Source organism: Pinus tabuliformis, chromosome 5_2, assembly GCF_031772625.1.
Source record: "Pinus tabuliformis cultivar Carrire ecotype Pingquan chromosome 5_2, CPIR1, whole genome shotgun sequence".
NCBI lineage: Eukaryota > Viridiplantae > Streptophyta > Pinopsida > Pinales > Pinaceae > Pinus > Pinus tabuliformis.
In genome coordinates, this window is record NC_142306.1 from 761,722,109 (window position 1) to 761,744,357 (window position 22,249).

The window sequence follows — 22,249 nt, forward strand, 5'->3', positions numbered from 1 at the left end:
GGGAGGGGTCCAGTGGGGGTATAGCCAAAGAGGAGGGAGGGGAGAGGGGGGTGAGGGAGGACGAGGTAGGGTAGGGTTATTTTGTTTTTTTTTTTTTTTAACTGTGTTTTTTCCATTATTTTTTAATGTTTTTTTTATTTTTTTTATAGAATTTTTCATGTATTTTTTTAATAGTTTTTTATATATTTATTTTTTAAATGTTTTCTTTCAATGTTTTTTTAATTGTTTTTTAAAATAATTTTTTTTAAATAATTTTTTAATGTTTTTTTTATAAAAAATTTTTAATATTTTTTTTATTTAATTTAATTTAATTTTTGTACTCTTTTTTTTTGGCAATAGGTTTTGAAATTCATTTTTATTTTTATATAATTTTGTTTTTTAACTGTTTTGAATTATTGTTTTTGAATTTTGTTTTTAATGTTTTAATTTGAAATTTTGTTGTTTAATTTTTATAAATTTTTTTTATTATTATTTTTTTATGTTATTTATTTATTTTTATAATTTTAATTTAAAAAATAATTCTTAAAATTTTATTTGATTTTATCTGTTATTTTTATTTTGTTTATTTAAATTATTTAATTTAAATATATATATATATATATATATTTTTTAATTAATTCTTTTTTAAAGTCTTTTTTCCTATTGAGGATTTTCTCTTTTATTTATTTTTTTAACTTAAAATAAATAAATAAATAAAGGAGAGAAAAGTGAAGTGTTTTTTTATTTTTTTGTGGTTAAATTTGTTTTCCTTTAAATTATATGTAATTTTTGAAAAATAAATAAATTATTTTCTGATGTTTTTTAATTTTTTAATTTGTTTTTCGTTAATCTTTTATTTTTATTTTTTTATGAGTTAATATTGGTTTTTTTTCTTTTTTCTTTACATTTTTAAAGGTTTTTGTTTTTTTTTCCTTTTTTGTATTCGATTTTTTTTGCCATGTTTGTCTGTTTTTTTTTTTTACTACTAATATGTTTTATGCTTTTTTTTGTCATGTTTTTTTTATTTTATTTTTTAAATTTTTATGTTTTATTACTAATATGTTGTTATTATTTTTATTTTTGTCATGTTTTCTGTTTTATTTTTTTGTTTTATGTGTTTTTTTACATTTTTATAGTTCTTTTGCTTTTTTTGTTTTTGTTTTTATATATATATTTTTTGTATTTGATTTTTTTTGTCTATTTTTTTTTTTTATATCTTACTTCTAAAATGAAAATCACCAACATTTAAAAAAAAATTATCCACACTTAATTCATTAGAAAATTTAAAGTGTAAAAACTAAGCATTTTAAACAAAAAGGGTTTATGCTCATCAACACTTTTCAAAATCAAGATGAAAATCACTAACAAAAAAAATATGTTCACGCTTGATACATCAAAAAAAAAAAAAAATGTCAAAAATAAGCCCTCTAAGAAAATGTGTTGATGTTGCATCAACACTTTTCAAAATCAGCATGAAAATCACTAACATTTAAAAAAAATATTCATACTTGATACATAAAAAAATTTAAAGTGACAAAAATATGCTCCAAAAAAAATGTGTATTCTGAATCACCATTTTTCAAAATCAAGGGATTTTTTGTTACCTCAAAAAATATGGGTAGGTCATTTTCTCATTTGATCAGTAAATATCTTTCAGACTCTATGGTAAGCTTTTAAAAATCCCCAGTGCCCTCCTAAAAGTGAGGTGTGCAATTCCAAAAGAATATTTTTCTTGAGTTGGGAATTCTTACAAAGTTATAAGTGATCTTTGTACCATAATGAATAATTTTTCCAGCTAAATGTATCAGATGTACTAGGATCTTGTTGAAACTTTTGAAAGAGTGTCAACACTTCTTTGTCATTCTTTCATTCACCCCTTGCTTCAGTTAACCAATCAGGTTGGATAACAGAAATGGCACAAAAAAATTCTTCTACATCGCCATCCTTTCTTGAGAGTGCAACTACAACAATATTTTTCTTCCCCTTTTTATAGATGATTTCAAATTCATAACCCAACATCTTTGCGACCCATTTTTGTTGCTCTTCTGAACATAATCTATGTTCCAACAAGTATTTAAGACTATCATGATATGTTTCTACCTTGAAGTGTGTTTCCATTAGGTAAGGTCGCCATTTCTTTAGTGCATATAGTATTGCCAACATTTCCTTCTCATAAATAGGTTTCTATAAATAGTTTCCCTTGATTTGACGACTTTCAAAAGAAATGGGTCTTCCTTATTGCATTAAAAAAACACCAATTTCATTTCCTAAGGCATCAAATTCCATAATAAAGGTTTTTGTGAAGTTTGACATAGCTAAGACTGGTGCTTGGCACATTGCCTCTTTAAGATTGAAAGGCCTTAGTTACTTTTGGAGTCCAAAAAAATGCATTTTTCTTTAGTAATGTTGTTAGAGGTGTTGCTATTGTCCCATAATTCTTAACAAACTTGTGATAATACCCTGTCAACCCAAGAAATCCTTGAAGATGCTTTATGGTTGTGGAGATTTTTCATTCCTTAATGGATTTAATTTTGTTAGGGTCTACCTTAACACCCTCATGAGAAATAATATGACTCAAATATTCCACCTCCTATACCCCAAATAAACATTTGGAGGTTTTTTCGTGTAATTGTTTATCCTCCAATAGTTTGAGCACTCTATCAACATGTTGAACAAGATCCTTCCAAGACTTGTTGTAGATTAGTATATCATCAAAAAATACTAACACAAATTTTCTAAGGAAGTGTTTGAAAATGGAATTCATCAAACCTTGAAATGTGAAAGGTGCATTAGTAAGGCCAAAAGGCATGACAAAAAATTCATAATGACCCTCATGAGTTCTAAATGTTGTTTTTGGAATGTCTTCAATATTCATTCTAATTTGATGATATTCTAAACAAAGATTCAACTTGGTGAAGTAAATTTCTCCATGTAATTCATCCAACAATTCATCAATGAAAGGAATGGGAAATTTGTCTTTAATAGTGAGCTTTTTGAGTTCCCTATAGTCTAGACACATACACCATGATCCATCCTACTTGTTCACTAATACTACTAGAGAAGAGAAAGAACTTTAACTAGGATGAATTATACCAGCCTCTAACAATTTTGTAACCATACGTTCAATTTCACTCTTTAGGGCATAGGGATATCTGTAAGGTGTGATGTTTGGAGGAACACTTCTGGGAATTAAATGAATAGCATGATCATGATCATGAATAGATGAGAGGCCTTTGGTAGTCTTGAATACCTTGGAATGATTATCCAAGACTTTTTGGAGATCTGGAGAAATAGATGTTATCGATGTTTGAACTTCTAGTGAGCATAATTGTGCAATTGCATCCCATTTTTCTTTATTCAGAAGCTTTTTCATGCCCGTAGAGATGATTATCTTTCATGGTTTCCCTATGATACCCCTTAATTCAACTTCCTTTACTTACCGAAAAAAATTCAAGAAAAGTTATTGAAAATTAAAAGCTATCGTCTCCAAGTATTGTCGCCATTTGACTCCTAATACAATGTCAATACAACCCATTGGAATGGAAAGTGTATTCCCCCATGGTTAGCTTGATATTATGGAACTTTCCAGAGCAGTTTATAGTTCCTCCATTTGCAACCATCACTTCACACTCTGTTGTTGGATATAGGAAGCAATTCGGCTCCAAGTGTCTGCAATTTCAACTTCTAAAAATCGTAGAAGAAATGTTAGAGAGAAAATACCAAGATGGATTGTTTGCAACTGGGAAATCCTAGAATCCAAACCTCTAATACCAAATGTTATGCAACCAACTCACAAAGCAGAAGAAAAGATAGATCAACGACTTAAAAATTATCCTGTTCGAGGGGGGAACCTTCTTTACATTACATAAATGAATAATTCTTGAATAATACAAATGATAAGACCTCCTTGGTATATATAAGAGTCTAAGGGGTCACAATATAGTCAAAGCCTATATAACAATAATAATGTAAGGGAAAAGAAAAGAACAATAGTGGGCTTCTATAGAGCACAACAATAACAATAGGGGGCTACACTAACAATAATAATAAAGGGAATACATTAGTATTGTACGAACCTAACAAAGGGCCAGATGTCCCAGATGTCATACAAATTGGTCATATCAAAGACCAAATGTCCGAGATGTCATAAAAATTGGTGATATCAAAGACCAGATGTTCCAAAGATGTCCCAAATGGTAGGAAATTATGGTTGGCTTTAATTAAAAAACAATAAATAAACAAACATTTATTGTTAGGAAACTAATGCTAAAGTAATGTTAGCATTAGTTTAGTGAAAATGTTTGTTCATCAAATGTAATTTTCAAATGGGTCAGTTCCTCAATAAGAAGCCAAATAAGATTTCAAACCTCAAAGCTTCATTAAAATCATGAAAATCTTGAAAAAAATTATTAAATCCATAAAAATTTAGTTTAATGAAGTGAAATTAGTTTTGATTTCTGTGCATAGCAAATACAAAACTGAAAATTGATTACTAAAGTCCGTACAACTGAATGACAAGGACTAATAAGATGCTCTGGACTCAAATCCTTTACAAACACATAGGTTTTAGGGAAAATATTGCTTCATTAATAAAATATTGTGGGGTCATTTTCTTTAACCTCGAATTCATGGCCATCTACGAGATCATTTACAAGCACATATTTCCTTCGAAAGAGCAAGGCTCCTTCGACCATTTTTGCACCAATTAGGTTAGCATATTTAAACACTAAAAACTATAGTTTAATGAGCATAGTAAGACTCCCACCATTTTGGGCTCTTACACACACATATATATATACATACATACATGAAAGGTAAAACAAAAAACACTTCACCCCTAAGTTGGATTGATGAAGGCTCTTTTCAAATCAAAGATGCATTGGAATTTTCCAACATTTTATCTTAATAAGTGATTTGTGAAAATAAATGCTCCTAATTTATTAATTGTCATTTTTACTAATGATTTTTGATCAATTTGCATTTAAAAGATATCATTTCATATATCTACACACAACTGCACACAACGTAAAACTTAAAAGGAACTTACAAAATAATCGTTCTATCAAAATTTGACACACACAGGGTAACCTGAGTTTTGAAGCATGGATGCTTAAGGCTTTCTCTGTACAACTATTGCGTTTGGTTGTTAAGGCTATTCAATCATTGAATAGGGCTGTGGAATGGTAGTTTGTTGGGATCTTTGTGACGACTTATCAACCTTTGAATATGGTTGTAAAATGTCAGTTTGTTGGGACTTTTTCAAAAAAATGTGCTGTGGACTTTCGCCTCGCATGTTGCTATCTCATCTGAGTCCGAATACGGCCGTAGAATGTTAATTTGGATTTTTTTTAAGAAGTCTGCACCCTACTTTTCTCGTGGGTTGTTGCTATCTCATCATTTAAGTCCGAATAACGTGTAGGCATTGTGTGTAATCTATCCAAATATTTTGTAACGGACAAAGCGTGACAGAACCTTCTGGCGTGTTACAGAAGGTTATACAATTTTTTTATGTAAATGGAAATTAATATTAAAAATTATTTATCAATATTGAAAATATTAAAATGGAAAATATATTACTTTTAACATTGGAAATAAAAAGGAAATTTCCATGACATATTGCACTTGTCATTATTATTATAAGTTTTTGTAGGTTTGTTTCATGATGAAAAAATAATGTTCAGGCTTTTTCGCTATAATATATATATTTTTTTAATAATAATGGAAAAAAATATTATTAATTCAAAATTTTATTTTTATAGAGTTTATGTATATATGTATTATTTATTTATTGAAATTACAATATAATAATGGGCATGAGTGACACTCATTTGGTATGGAGAATTTTTTTATTATTATTTAATAAAAAAAAGCAATTAGAATTAGAATGAATTTTTATATTTTTTTTGTTGCTTGATTTACAAACCATCATCTTTTACTGCTCGATGAGGCTACATAGTCTTTTTCGCAGTAAAGTTTGTGGTTTTGTTTGTAATATCTTATGTGCAGATTGGTTCCTCAAATACAAATGATGATTATTATTACATTCAATTTAAAAGTAAATAAATTATAATCTTTAAATATTTTCATTTAAAAAAATAATATTTTTAATTAATTTGACTTAATTATTAATTCTGTTGACTTAATTACTAATTCCATTCCATCTTACAATACATAATTTATCAACCTAAAATGTTAAATAAATAAATTTAACTCTTCAAATTGAAATATAAACTTATTCACGAAACTTCACTCTTGTCCCTTCTAAAACTATTCTTCAAATTGAAATATAAAACTATTCACGAAATCTAGTTAAGTTGAAGGGTGTGAATATATCCACTTGATTGTGGGTCTGAGTTCCGAGTATCTGGTAGAATATCCAGTTAAGTAGAAGGGTGTGAATATATCCAGTTAATGGCGGGTCTGAGTTCCGAGTATCTGGTAGAATATCCAGTTAAGTTGAAGGGTGTGAATATATCCAGTTAATGGTGGGTCTGAGTTCCGAGTATCTGGTAGAATATCCAGTTAAGTTGAAGGCTGTGAATATATCTAGTTAATGGTGGGTCTGAGTTCCGAGTATCTGGTAGAATATATAGTTAAGTTGAAGGGTGTGATCATATCCAGTTAATGGCCGGTCTGAGTTCCGAGTATCTGGTAGAATATCCAGTTAAGTTGAAGGGTGTGAATATATCCAGTTCATGGCGGGTCTGAGTTCCGAGTATCTGGTAGAATATCCAGTTAAGTTGAAGTGTGTGAATATATCCAGTTAATGGCGGGTCTGAGTTCCGAGTATGTGGGCTTCCTAAATATTACTAGCAACGGGCGTGCGGGAGGAGGCCTGTGGACCTATCTACAGATGTTGAACGACTGGTTTTGGTGAACTGGGTGTGGCATCTATTCGCCTATGCGAGGCTGCTCGATGCAACAGATCCGAAATGGAGAATGTTTTGAAACTGGGATTACTGTGCTCCATTAGTGTCAAACACTGCAAGGTGAAGCTCCTCTCCCCTCCCAGTGAAGTCCCGATGGATTCATTCATTTAGGGTGAATGTTATGGATCAGTCTAACATAGACGGTAAGGGTTCAACATCTTCAAGCTATTAACAATAAGTAGTCAATGGCGTGGCGTGATGCCGAAAATATTTACAGAGGCTTGCCAATATTTCTGTGAGTTTTAATTTAAACTTTTCCATTGAATCATCATGTTCAGAAGCTAAAGGTTGTGGGTTTTATTCGTCTGATGATGTAATTGATTTAAAAGAGGTTTTAATGATTGAGTTGAGAGGCTTATTTTATAATTTAGTGTAAAAATTATGTCAACGCCATGTGTAAGTTTGTTTATTCTTCTTCAAATAAAAATGAAATATTTTTTAAATAGGAAAAAAATGTTTGAATTAACAATGATGAGTAATTAATAATTATTAATAATAAAAATAGTAATAATTAATAATTATTAAATATTAAATATTAATAATTATAATTGTTAATAATTAATAATTATTATAGTTATTGTTCATAAGGCTAAAAATATTATAAATCAAATAGATGGATATTATAAACCATGGTTATATTAATAATGATAATAATTAATTAATAATTATTTATTATAGTTATTAATAATTAATAATAATTATTAGTAATTAATAATAATTGTAATTATTGTTTGTTAAAATGATAAATATTACAAACCAAATGAATTGATACTATGATGCATTGATATATAAGTCGATAATGGATAATGGAGATGGATTTAATATTTATATTAATATTAAGATTAAGATTAATAAATATATAAATGTAATAATAATAAAATCATAATAAATATATTATAAAACATTATTATCATTATATTATAAATGTGAAAATAATTATAACAATTGTAATGGAAATTTATAATAATTATTGTTATCATGTGTTTCCTTCTACGAAGTCACAGGTTCAAAACCAGAGGGGGTAGAGTATGTATGTCTTCATAGACTTAGCAGTGAAATCATTGCACAGAGGTGGGTCCTTTGTCCCACAAAAAATGGGCTCTCATACACCAATTTGGTGTGTGGCTTGGCCGCGACCTTAAAATTGGATAATAATGATAATAATAATAACAATAATTACAATAATATGATAAAGTTATTGATATTATTAATAATTAAATAAATCTTGATATTATTAACCAAAGAGATTTTTAATATTATAAACACAAGACATTATAAACTCTAAGAAATAATATTAAATACAATGATTAATATTATAAACCAAAGGGAGTATTATTGTAAACCCAATGAATTAATATTAAAAAACAAAGGGATTAATATTAAGAACCCAAGAGCTTAATATTATAAACCCTTATCAATATTATAAATGTAAGCAATTATTAATATTATAAACCCAAGGAATTTATATTATAAACCCAAGGGATTGATATTATAAACCCAAAGTAGTAATAAACCCAAGGGATTAATACTAAAAACCCAAGGGAATAAAATATAACCTAGGGGATTAATATTGTTAACCCAAGGTATATAAACCCTGTGATAAAATTTTTAAACCCTAAAAAAAACATGGATGACCATGGTTGATTTTCATATTGACACAATATGTGTCACAATGTAACATTTGGCCATGGTTGACCATGGTTGACCATGATTGATTTTCATATTGAGGGAATCTTTATCACAATGTGACGTTGGATCCTGGTTGACCATGATAGACCATGGTTGATTTTCATATTGAGACAATATTTGTCACAATGCAACGTTGGACCATGGCTAAACATGGTTGACCATGTTTGATTTTACTTGGGTGCACAAAATATTACAATATTTTGAATTACATAATATGGATGGTAAGAAAAGGATTCACATACAAATTTCTAACTTCGATATTAAACCCAATTAATGGTATCATTAGGTATCTAAAAGGAATCCCCATTCCTACCATTATATGTGAGATTTATTTACAAGAGACTTAGAGCCACAATATGGCAAATCTAGGGACACATACTACTTCAATCAATTAAAAAGAATCAAGTAGTTTGGTGATATTGGAGATTATAATTCAACTTTTTGGGTTTTTTCCACAAGGGTGGATAACATAAGTGATGACAATTTGTTGAATTCTTACATGGGTGGATTAAAATAAGAAAATTAAACACGATATTTTTCTAATACATCCACAAATGTTATGGAAGATATGCAATGCTTTCGACATATTCAAGCCGAGAATAAGGCTACATGATAAGTTTGACGTAGAAGCACACATAAGAAAGGTAGGTTGTTTTGGGGTTCATAAGGTAAACCTACCTCAACCTAGTCAAATATTTGGAAGGAAATGGAGGAAAGAAGAGAAAAAGGATTATACATTGCTTGTAACAACAAATAGTCAAAAAGGAATAAATGTCAATAAACAAAATTGTTCACCTGGGAGAATAATGATGAAGAGGATGTAGGCATATTCACAAAGAAGTGAGGAAGAAGTTGTTAACTTAAAATAGAAATAATTATAAATGGAAATTATGCACGACATTGATTCAAACAGGTATGAGATCTATGTTCATGTATTGACAAGATTGTTAGCTCCTCAAAAAATGAAGATCATTGGTTTATTTAAGAATAAAAAGGTCATAGTGCTTATTGACTTAGGTAGTAACCATAACTTTATTGATAAAAGATTGGCAGAATTCCTCAAATATTTTTTATATCCAGTGAAAAAGTTTCATGTTTTAGCTGCCAATGGGGAGAGTATTGATTGTGTGAGAGAAGGCCACAATATTGAATTATGTATGAAAGAATATAAATTGTAAATCATAATGTATTCCACTCTGATTGGAGTTTTATATGTAGTCCTAGGGCTTCAATGGTTAACAATGTTGGGTACAATTCTCATAAGGTAATGAATTATTCATGAGATTTGAACTAGATATCATTAAATATGAGTTGAAATGGTTCAAATCTAGAACTTCACAAGAAATCAATTCTCATAGAATGGAAAAGCTAATAATAAGGGTAGAAATGGAGTTGTGCTTAAACTATATCCTGTGGAAGTTATGTCAGATTATGAAAATGTTACCGAGCAATTATAATTCACCTTGGGAAACCACTATAGGGTGTTCCAAGAAATTCCCAAAAAGTTTACCCCCATCCAAATATCATGAAAATCAAATTGAATTGATACCTAATGTACATATCCTAATAATGGGCCTCATAGATAACCTCATCAACAAGAAGGTGGTATTCAAAAATTGGTACAAGATATGTTAGATTAAGGTATTATTCAACATTGTAGGAGTTCATTTTCATCCCCAAAAGTGATGGTGAGAAAAAAGATAAATTTTGGAGGATGTGTCCTGATTATAGAGATCTAAACAAAATCACCACTAAAGATAACTTCCATACTCCAAATCTTGATGAGATATTATATGAGCCCCATCAACTGAATCATTTAACAAAGCTTGATCTTAAATTAGGGTACTATTAGATCATATTATGGAAAGAAAATATTCCGAAAGCAACTTTTAGAGGACATGAAGGGCACTATGAGTTCTTGGTCATGCATTTTGGGTTAAGTAATTCTCCTTCTACTTTTCAAAGGTTTATGAACAATATTTTTTGACCCCATATTAGAAAATTTTCTTTCATTTTCTTTGATGATATTCTTATCTATAGGAAATCATGCGAACACCACATTAAAAACATGGATAAAATTATACAAATTCTTAGGAAAAATCAATTATATGTCAAAGGATCCAAATGTGATTTTTGGATGTTGGACGCCTAATCCATAAGATTTGGTGCGTAGGAATTCCAATAGCCATAGAAGTCTAAAGGTCCTCTTAGAATATGAAACCAAGGGTTGGAAAAATGTATTTATATGTAAATATTATGAATAATATGCAAGCACACAAGCTTATGATATATTCCCTATCAATTTTGTGTGTGATTTTAACATGGTATCATAGCATGCTTAAGTCATGGCCTCTTTGCCCATAAAGAATAAAATCTCTTCCCTTCTACAAATCACAACATGGTTTATTCGTGGTGTGCACTATCTATGTAATGTCATCCAGAAACATGCAAAAAAAACAAATATGAACTAAAATTAGTCAAATGTAGCGAGAGAAGATCATTTGGCATAAAAAGTAGTAGTATCCATAATAGATTCAATCGCTACTTTTAGTCTTATGGTGGGTCACAAAGTTAGATTGCAGTGTTAAAAAACACATTTAATATGCTCACACGTTTGTCCATGAAAAGCAGAGAAAGCAACAATGTATAACGATAAAATGAGATTCAAAGGGATGCAATAATGATAGAGTGAAGATTGTTTTGTGACTAGTGCAAAAGGATAGGTCACTCTCAACCAAGAATAAAAATATATGCAATGATGCTCACGTGGGAATATTTCTCAGTGCTCATGGACCTGATAGCAAAGTAACATCAACACTAACATTCACTCAGCCAATTCTGCATTTCCCTCTGCTAAATTTATGTTAGTTTATTTTCTCAAAACTCTCTTTGGATGTATGTTTGTTTGGATTTATTACTCATGTAAACACCTAGCTTTGTTCCAGTGCTTGCCCACCCTATCAAACCCTTTTTTCTTGTCTAGCAACCTCCACACAAACCATCACTCTACCTCTTGTCTGTTCTTTTTAGTATGGTTCTCGATTAGAAGTGTTTTTACCATCCTAACTCATATATTTTCTATTCTCCACATTGAGTGCATAATTATGATTTTCCACATTGAGTGTTTCCCTTAGGTCATTCTTGGAAAGTGTTTTTAGCCATGATAGAGTGTAAGGACATCTGAGGGTTGTACATTGGATATTGCACCACAAAGATAATTATGATAACCCATGTGTGACTCATTATACCATGTCGACTACCAAACTGAATGTTATCTCCTAGGTTCTAAATTGCACTAGAAACCTCTGTTGGAATTTTATTGTCTTTGCATAATCCAATTTTCTCCTCATTGGAAACAAAATGGATGTGACGGAAGCCCTAATCCATATCATTCATACCCTACTTAAATGAGAAAGAAACCAGCATTTAGAGTCAAGATGTGAAGGTCGTGGTTTGCATGTGCACACTACTTTGGCTTGTTATAATTTTCGGTCTAACATATTATGTAATTATTGACGCAACAAGAAAAAGAACAAGCACATATTATTCCAAGACCAATACAGAATCATTCCGTTCTTTCTATTTTAGGGAAATCATAAGTCATTTCAAGGTGTTGATTTGAACTCTACCAAATGGAGGAAATGCAAGAAACCTATAAAAGAGAATCATTCTCATTCTCTAGTTCTCGGTAAAGGTTCTTTAGTTATTTTACTATCTCCTATAGTGGCAATTATACGAGTCACAAGCTTATATCCACCTAAATACACGTAAAGTGTTGGATCCTGAAAGATTTGGGACCTCCTCGGCTCATGGGAGGAGAAATCCTCGACTCATTTCCATGGATTGAATCTACAGATTCATAATAAAGCTAGTGGAATTAACATTGGATAACACTTACAAATTGATTCTCACATTATAGAATAGAGACTGTCGGGTTTTTTACAGGTATAAGAAGACCACAGTGGCAGGATTTCATTGGAATGTCTAGAAAACATGAGAAAATCTTGGCATGATAGGTGCACGAAGAAGAAGAAGTTTCAATGAGGAGATTTCAGTTTTCTCTATGCCAATAAATATTTAAAGCATCCAAGGAAATTTTAGATGCATTGGTTGGGTTTATATGCGATTAGATGTGCAATAGAGGTATGAGTTATCTAGCTAGAGAAGCTAAATGAGGATCTTGTAGAAGAATTCGTCAATAGAAGTCAGTTGGAACTCTACAAGACTAGTCGACAAATAACGCAATGAGATCCATGCAAAGGAAAAAAATAACAATGTGGGAGTATTTTTACATATTATTTAGATAGATCATGCATGAGTATAGAGGAGGGAGCACATCATAAACATTTTCGAATATAATAGAAAGTTTCAAGCACTAATAAAATGGGAAGCGAAAAATAGAAGGAGCATTAAAAACTATAACATTCAACGATATTAGATAACCACCATGGTTGTAGAAAGAATGAAAATCCACTTAATTAATGATTGCACATGATTAAACTGTAATGACAAGGATTGATTCAAAGAAGTGGATCTAATGGAATGAATGTGGATAGAATATCCAATGGCCCAAGTACACAAACTAAGACAATACACACTTAAAGAATTAAATGCAACAATAGATGAAATCAAGTTTGAAATATTTCAAATAATGATGTAGCATAGTAGCAACTTATAAATTTTAGAGAGGTAGTCTAGCATGTTCATTGTGTTGAAGATCGATGGAGAATAGAGAGTGATGTAAGAAAGTTATAATGATCGAGAATAAGAGTTTTAGAGTTAATAATAATGGCAAAGTTCAAATGGTAGCTACCAAGAAAGAAGCATCAAAGAACAAGGCCAAAACTAAGACACCAGAAGAATTAGTATAACCTGCACAATTTGTGGAGAGACCATTAAGATGGCAAGTATGAATAATGTAGCGCAAGCACAATTTTCAAAACTATATGTAACACTAAGTAAGTCAAACACAAAAACAATTCTTAGATTTCATGAGGGCATTCCACCTGACCACGAGAAAAGTATTGTTACCAAAACGTAGTGTGAAGATGGTTGAATTTGCACTTATTACAACATTTAGAATAATTTGATCCTTCACGCACTAAGAGGTGGAATGAAAATATTTGTGGAAAGGTTATGCATAGTGGTTAGGGCCAAGAAGACAAGAACCTATACTAGCAACCTTGAAGGAGAATACCAAAAGGAAGAAAATTGGAAGATGTTGGAGTAGGTGCACCAAATTTTAAGCCAAAGCTGAGGTTGGGGGACATACCTATTGTGACGATGCAATTTGTAATAGAAGAAGGACTGAGTGGATAGGCATGAAGCACAGGTGAGTGTTGGGGGCCTATAGGAGCAACATTTTGAGGAAGGATTTTGGAAACCATGTAAAGGAGCACTATGGAGAAGGATATTGTGTAGGAAAGTCACCTAAGGATAAACACACATAATGCAGAAATATGGATAGTTGTTATGCTTAGGTTATGGGGTTTTCCCCATGGTAATTGTCACCGCCAACAGTAAAATAGGATTTTTTGTTGGATTTTCACCCTAATGTAAATCTATAAATAGATAAAGCTGTGATGTAATAGAGATACATATGTAGAAGAATAGGCTAGCGCAGATGTTTAGACATAGATACATATGTTTTTTGATGATATTTTATAAGTATTTCATCTTGTAACAGTGGATCTATTAGGTTGGTGAGGCATGACAATTGGAATTTCATTGAGTCTTTACAATATTAATAGAGATCTATTTTGGGATAATTCATGTGTCATGCATAATGTGTTGAACTATTTTTGTATTTCTTTTATAGACCTGTTGAACATAAAATGGATGTACTGTGTCAAATAGGGGTATACTTAATTTTTTTTGTTCTAAATGACTAAGTGTTTGATAAGGACTAATGACAAGTTCAAAATCTACATCTCCTTCATCACTACAAAATTGTCCAATTTCCTACAAACCCTTATAGATTCTTCAGGTGACACATCACTTGCTCATGACTTATGTTGAAAGGGCCACAGTCTAAGAGGTTTTGCTAGCTAATTCACTCCAAACTCAAGTCTACCCTTTGTGCGCCAACAAACATTTTGAAATATTCATATTCTCAAACACTTTAGATTTGTGTTTGACAAAATACACCCATGCATATCTCATGCAATCATCTATGAATGTGAGTACATATTTAGATTCTCCTATGGAACAATCTAGAAATGGTCTGATAATATCACTATAAAGAAGCTCGAGGGAAGACGAGGACCTCCATGCATGCCCCTTCCCAAAATTTTCTTATGGATGCTTTCTAAGAGCACATCCTTTACAAAATCCATCAGGAATTTATATGATAGGCAAGCCTTTCACCATGCCCTATTTGCTAAGTTGTTGCATGTATCTGGAATTTAAGTGTCCCAACCTTTCATGCAAAATTCTACTTTTATCATTTTCATGTGTGGTTAGTAAAGTGGAATTTGAATGACGTAAAAATTTAGGCAATGTGCATAGAATAGTGATATACTTTTTTTATTTGTTCTAAATGACTAATTTTTGGGTACACATTGATGACAAATGTCGAATTTAAATCTCCTTCATCAATACAAAATTGTCCAAGTTCCTACAGTCCCTTATAAGTGCCTTAGGTGACACATCACTCGCTCATGGGTGATGTTGAAAGAGTGAGTGTTTGAGGGGCCTTGTTGGCTAATTCACTCGAAACATAGGGATGCCCTCTACGCTCTAACAATACACTTTGAAAATATGCATATGCTCAAACACTTTATATTTGAGTTTGAAAATATACACCCCTGTATCTCGTGAAATCATCAATGAGTGTGATTACATATTTATATTTTCCTATGGAATTGTTTAGAAGTGGTCGGATAAGATCACTATGAACAAGATATAAGGGAGAGGACCCCCTCCTTGCATGCCCTTTCCCAAAATTTTCTTGTGGATTCTTTCTAAGAGCACATCCTTTACAAAATCAATAAGAAAATTCTATGATAGGAAAGCCTTTCACCATGCCCTATTTGCTAAGTTGTTGCATGTATTTGAAATTGAAGTGTCCAAACCTTTCATGCAAAATTCTATTTTCATCATTCTCATGCATGATTAGTAAAGTGGAATTCCATTGAGGAAAAAAATTAAGGAAATGTGTACAAATGAGACTAATGTTTTACCTTGCCAATTGTAATTTTGGAGTTATCTTGCATGTCATATATGCTCAGTGAATATAGGGTGAATTCAACTCTGCTTTGAATGTCGGTGTTTATCATTTGATATATAGAGAGAAGATTTAGTGAAATATTTGGAGTATGTAGGACATTCTCAAACTTCCATCTCCAAGATCGACCCTCCGTTGTCTAGTTTCCTCTATCAAAGAATCATATCCCATGAGAATAGGACCAACATATGTTTTTAAAGATGAGAGAACATATTTTTTTGGCTTACATGTGATGTGAAGCTCCAAAATATATGATGAATGCATTAGGAGAAGAATGAATACCAATTAATGCATGTGAATTCCCTCTTGTTTTGGGTGTTCTTTCTCCCTGATTCTTGTTGGCACCCTCTAAAACAAAGTCACCAAGATTTTTTTGTTGAATAGTCCGTGCCATGAGGTCAATTGTCATATTCATAATGATGAATCCAGATGGTAACCACAGTCATAATAGTTGCATTTTGATTTCCCCATTTCATTCTTCTTTTTCTTCTTTTTCTTCAAGTTGGTAGATTTATTTGGAGTTATGGGATTTCCTCCCTTTCTTGGATTTGGTTCATTAGCTTTCCTTTTCATTTATATTTTTGATTGGATTTCATGTTTGGCCTTTCCCCTATCATGCATAGCGAGTGCATGCGATTTGAAACTTTTCAATATGCCCATGTTTATGAGCTTATCTTGCTCATGTATCAAGGACTCAATAAAAGCTTCATGTTTGGACATCCTCTAGGTTGCGCCTATTGCAATCCCGACTACTTGAAAAGTGAAGACAAATATAACATACACTAGATGCAATTTTGACAATATTGTAAGAATTAATTGGATTTCTTGCTTGGATATGTCGATTTTGCATTCTTTCAACTCGAGTAACAAGGCTTTGAACCCCGTGAAGAAATAATTAAAAATTTCGAAACTAATTTGATCTAATGAGATAAGCTCATTTTCAAGGATGTGAACCCACATATCATCTTGCTTCCCAAAGAGTTTCTCCAAAGTGTTACAAACTTGATTTGGAGTGGTGCATTCTTCAACATGAAACAACAATTATGGAGAAATTGATAAGCATAGGAGATTGAAGGCATTGCCCATGTGGTTGAAATATTTGTATTTTTCAATTGTGGATTTTGATTCAATATTTGTTTTCATGGTACTGTGATACAAGCCTTTACTTTTGAGTTGAAGTAGAATCTTTGGCTTCCATTCGAAATAGTTATATGACACAAGAATTGTGAAAAGTGGAAACTCCATTCTTTTCGATATCTCCAATCTTCCATTCCTGCAAATAGATTGTTTATGCTCCTTCTTCTTAGCACCCGTTGGCTCTGATACCATGTGAAGTTGTAGCTGAACCTACACAATTTGGATCTAGCTAGAAAACCATAAGCAAAAATGACAAGGAAAGAAGAAAGGAAATTGATAGAGAAAATAATTTATGAATTCTATTCATGCATGAAAAATAGAATTATGAGATAATACAATTCAATGCAATATATTTTACATGGTTGAACTAATATAATAATGCGTCTAACAGTGAATCTAAATTAGTGTGAAGATGATCCGAACTAACTAGCCATCTAATCATTAGATAATTATCTCATATAAATAAAAATTAATAAAGGAGTCATCTACGGAGGTAGAGGAATTGCCTGAACGGCCAAAAGTTGCTGGAATCCGGGCAGAAATTTTATTTTATTTTTTTGTAGCGGCACTATTTGAATCATGATTTTGATGGTGGAAATGGATTCAGCACCATCAAAAACTTCTAGAGCACCTAAATTTATGAAATTTGACAGCTTTTACTTGGATTTACAAAAATCCTTACCGAATTTTTTCAAAATATGACGAGAATTTCTATAACTTTCAAAGCAAAAAACAATATCATTAGATTAAGACATTAATAAAACTCATTCGTGAAATAACTAGATTATCATACATGATTCTATTATTAATCTCAATAAAGTACAATTAAATATATGCTAATTCCAAAAAGCTGACCAACGTTACGGTAACATTGAGCTTTTTCTTTAGATTCTTATTATGCATTTTGTGTAAAGTTTTTTCCAAAACCCAATATATAATCTTTGAAAGAAGGCGCACACATTGGAGTTCATTTGCTGGACATTTTTGTAAAGATTTTAGTAGACTTAATTAGACGTCTCTAAATAAAACGAGACTATTCAATAAAACGAACTCAAATTCAAGGCGTGGATGGTGAAGATGGTTGTTAAGTCTCTGCAACCGTTGACTATTGGTGTGAATTCGTTGACATTTCGCCTCCTTGATTGAACAGCTCGGCGGGCGGCGTGTCCCGTGTTTAGCTGAAAATACAAGAATAGTTGTGGTCGATATTCACACTCCGTTGTTGATAACACTATGCGTTCATTATTTGTCCACGGTATCTATATTTCTATATTAGGTAGTTTATAAGATATGTAATGAACATTGGAAAAAAATAGATGGAATCATGGAGAAGGAATTGCATCTCTCCTATTTTTTACGGCCCTGTGTGGGCTGCCTCACTGTTATAGCCTTCATCTCCCTTGTCATACCAGTTTTTCCTACAACTTTTGTCTTCGATGGCTTCAATGGAACCAACTTGATCTTGGAGGCTGCTGCTTCACTCATTCCCTCCCGATCGGTACTGGCCCTCACAAATCACACGCCTTGGGTGCTCGGCCGGGGGCTGTATTCAACTCCTGTGCAGATGAAAAGCCACGGGACGCTTTCCTCCTTCAGCACCACTTTCGTTTTCAGCATGGTGCATCCCCCCTCTGACGAAGGCGGGCACGGTCTGGCTTTCATGGTCACGCCCTTCAAAACTATAATCGGCGGTCTGGCTTCCGAGTATCTGGGTTTGCTTAACATTACGAGCAACGGGAAATCATACAATCACTTGTTCGCAGTGGAATTCGATCCGGTGCAGAGTGTGGAATTGGATGATCCTGACGGCAATCATGTGGGCGTAGATATTAATAGCCTCATCTCGCTCAAGACCGAGCCCGCCGGGTACTGGAATGGGGAGGAGTTCAACCGAATCAACCTCAAGGGCGGACAGAACATACAGGCCTGGATCGATTACGACAGTCTGCAAAGCCAGGTCAACGTTACCATAACGTTGGCCGGCTTGCCCAGACCGAAGAAGCCGCTCATATCTCAGAAAGTCGATCTGCAGAGCGTTCTGCAAGAGGAGATGTTCGTTGGCTTTTCAGCGGCTACGGGGAATTTCATCGAAGACCATTACGTGTTGGCGTGGAGCTTCACCACAGAAGGCACGGCGCCCGCACTCGATATCTCGCGTCTCCCTTCGTTTGCTAAAATGTATTCCAAGCGTCCCAACCACCGATGGATAGCCAGCGTTACAGTGACCACTCTGGTTGTCTTCTCTGTTGTAGCTGCGGCCATTGCCGTTTTGATCAAAAGAGGCAAGTTCATGAGAGAAACAGTTGAGGAATGGGAGAATGAGTTCTGGCCGCATAGATTCACTTACAGAGAGCTCAACATCGCCACGAACGAATTCCGGGAAGAAAACGTTCTCGGGGAGGGGGGTTTCGGCAAGGTTTACAAGGGCGTTCTCCCTAGCAGCGGCCATGAAGTTGCGGTGAAATCTCTAATGAAGGAGTTCACGGAGGGAATGAAGGGGTTCGTGGCAGAGATCTCGACCATGGGGCGCACGCAGCACAGGAACCTGGTTCCTCTCCGAGGCTGGTGCAGGATACGGAAGCAACTATTCATAGTTTACGACTACATGCCCAACGGCAGCCTGGATAGACTCATATTCGGGAAGCCAATGACCATCCTGCCATGGCCTCGGAGATACGCGATCCTGAAGGGCGTGGCAGCAGGGCTACTTTATCTGCACGAAGAATGGGAGAAGAGGGTCATCCACAGAGACATCAAATCGAGCAACGTACTGCTGGATTCAGATCTCAACGCTCGGCTGGGGGACTTCGGCCTCGCCCGGCTTTATGAACACAGCGAGAATCCTGGAACGACTCATGTGGTGGGAACGTTGGGATACATAGCGCCGGAGCTCATACAGACGGGAAAGGCCACTCCCAGCTCTGACATGTTCAGCTTTGGCGTTCTGCTGTTGGAAGTGGCGTGCGGGAGGAAACCCGTGGACCTGTCTATGGACTCTGAACGACTGTTCTTGGTGGACTGGGTCTGGGCGCTGTACGCCAAAGCGCGTCTGCTAGATGCGGCAGATCCGAAGCTGGGGAACGAGTACGAGGAGGCCGAAATGGAGAAGGTGTTGAAAGTGGGATTATTGTGCTCCAATACCGAGCCGACGTTAAGGCCGGGGATACGGCAAGTGTGTCAAATACTGGAAGGTGAAGCTCCTCTCCCTGACGTCCATATGGATTCGTGGGTGAAAGTTCTTGATGAATCTAGCGTAAGCGTCAATGTGTGTCCTGCTACCGCTGATCCGGAGGTGAGCCTTATCCAGGAAATTCGGAGCACAAGCCGATCAAACGGAAACGGATGGCTCAGTTCGACATCTTTAAGCTCTGGACGGTGATCGACGGCATGAAAAGAGCTAGAAAGCTTATTCAATATCCTTTACTGAATAAATAAGTTTTGTATTGTATGTTAAACGAGGAAATAACTCTTAGTGTATTGTATGTAAATTTTTGTATTGTATGTTATTTATGTTTACTCAATAAACAACTCTTGTATTGCAGTTTAAACGAATAAACGTAAAAGGTACGTTATATGTTATTAACGAACGAAGTTGTCTATCGACAGAGTAAATTGGTTCAGAGATCGAAGGGTTATTTTTTTCTCTTTCTTATTTGATGATAGAAGTGTTGAATCTTGTTTTTATACTGAAAATGGATTAGCACTATTAAATAGTGAAAATGGATTAGAATGGTCAAAAACCTAAAAGCATTTAAATTTTTAAAGATCAATGACAGTGATTAAGATTTTTAAATATAGCTAAAAATATTTATGGTTTTTTGGATCAATTTATTTTATTAAGTTGTGTTTAGAGATTTTTTTGGAAGTTTTTTTAGTGTGTTTTTATCTAATTTCTCTAAAATACGGTAAGAATTTATTGAAATGATAAGTTTGATGAATAACTCCTGCACAATTGAAGTGTTCTAGATTTTTCAGGGTGTTTAATCCATATATACAATTAAAAAATAAGTTTAAATAACACAAATCAAAATTTCACCTCAAAACTTTCTACCAACACTTGAAATTCCAAAAAACACATAAAAACAACACCTTTTTTAAACTAGGCTGAAACGGTTGTACTTTTAAATTCCGTGGAGATTGAAATGATGTATCTATTGATAAGTTCACATTTATAATTTATTTGAAATTTATTTAGATTAATTTCATCAATTTTTTTCCCGCTTCCTGTAATTTTATGAATAAAAACATTTCTAGAAAATATAAAATTAACAGAATATTTAAAAATTGTAAAGGCGAGGCATTGTTGATTGTTGAACATGCATAATGATGAACATGGTGTATTAATTTTTTTATCATCAAAATAATGGACATGCTTGATGAGCAAATACAATGGAACAACACTCATCTGTTACTGAATCAAAGAACGTTGTGATATAATTTTTGTTGAATAATTAATAGTTACTATTGTCTAAGTCCAATATTAATTTGTAATATAAGTTTAGATATACACATCTTGAAACATGTAATTAGGAGCCAGGATTAAATTTATATATTTTTAAATAATCTACTTATTGTCCTATGAAATTACACTTATCGAGAATAACTGGAATATGGACTTTGCATATTTTCTTTCATTAAATTCTTTATTTCATTTTATTTTACCATTGTTGAATACCTCTTTTTATTAGTGATTATTGTTTTTATGTTTGGTCCAATAATCCAGTGGATTTGTTCGACTTCCTTTTTGGAGTTACTTGCATTTTAATTATTTTAATACAAATATTAGAATCTATTTTAACCAAATGGGTTTTGTTTCACCTCTTCTTTGGGTTGATTTACATTTTAATTATTTTTAAAATAATAAATATGTATTTATTTTACCGAAAAATTTAAAAACATTTTTTTCAGAGAGAAAATCATCATGGATTATATTAAGAGAATATAAAGATCAATATACATGAGAATCGGTAAAGCATAGTCAACATAATGACAAATTGTATCAGATACTATCACCAATTATCATACAACATATTAGCCAGAGAAAAACAAACACATAACGCTTCACGAGGAGGTAGTGAAGCCAACATCAAAATAGATTTAAAATGTGCAGGATCAGCAAGTGCTGCAAATAAGAAAGCATATAGGTCCAAAAAGAGCTTGCTAAAAGCAGACCAGGGTCTGTGATTAATCCGAAGGAGGCATGAAACCCGAAATTGAGACCAAGATAGAAGCAAGGGGCGTCCTGGAGTCCTGGAAAATGCGATCATTTCTCCATTTCCATAAGAACCAA

At 32.9% G+C, this 22,249-nt stretch overlaps 1 pseudogene; it reads left to right on the forward strand.

The window, feature by feature from the left end:
* Nucleotides 1-18,205: 18,205 nt before the first annotated feature.
* LOC149161518 (L-type lectin-domain containing receptor kinase IV.4 pseudogene) lies at nucleotides 18,206-20,528 on the forward strand (annotated as a pseudogene).
* The last annotated feature ends 1,721 nt before the right edge of the window (nucleotides 20,529-22,249 follow it).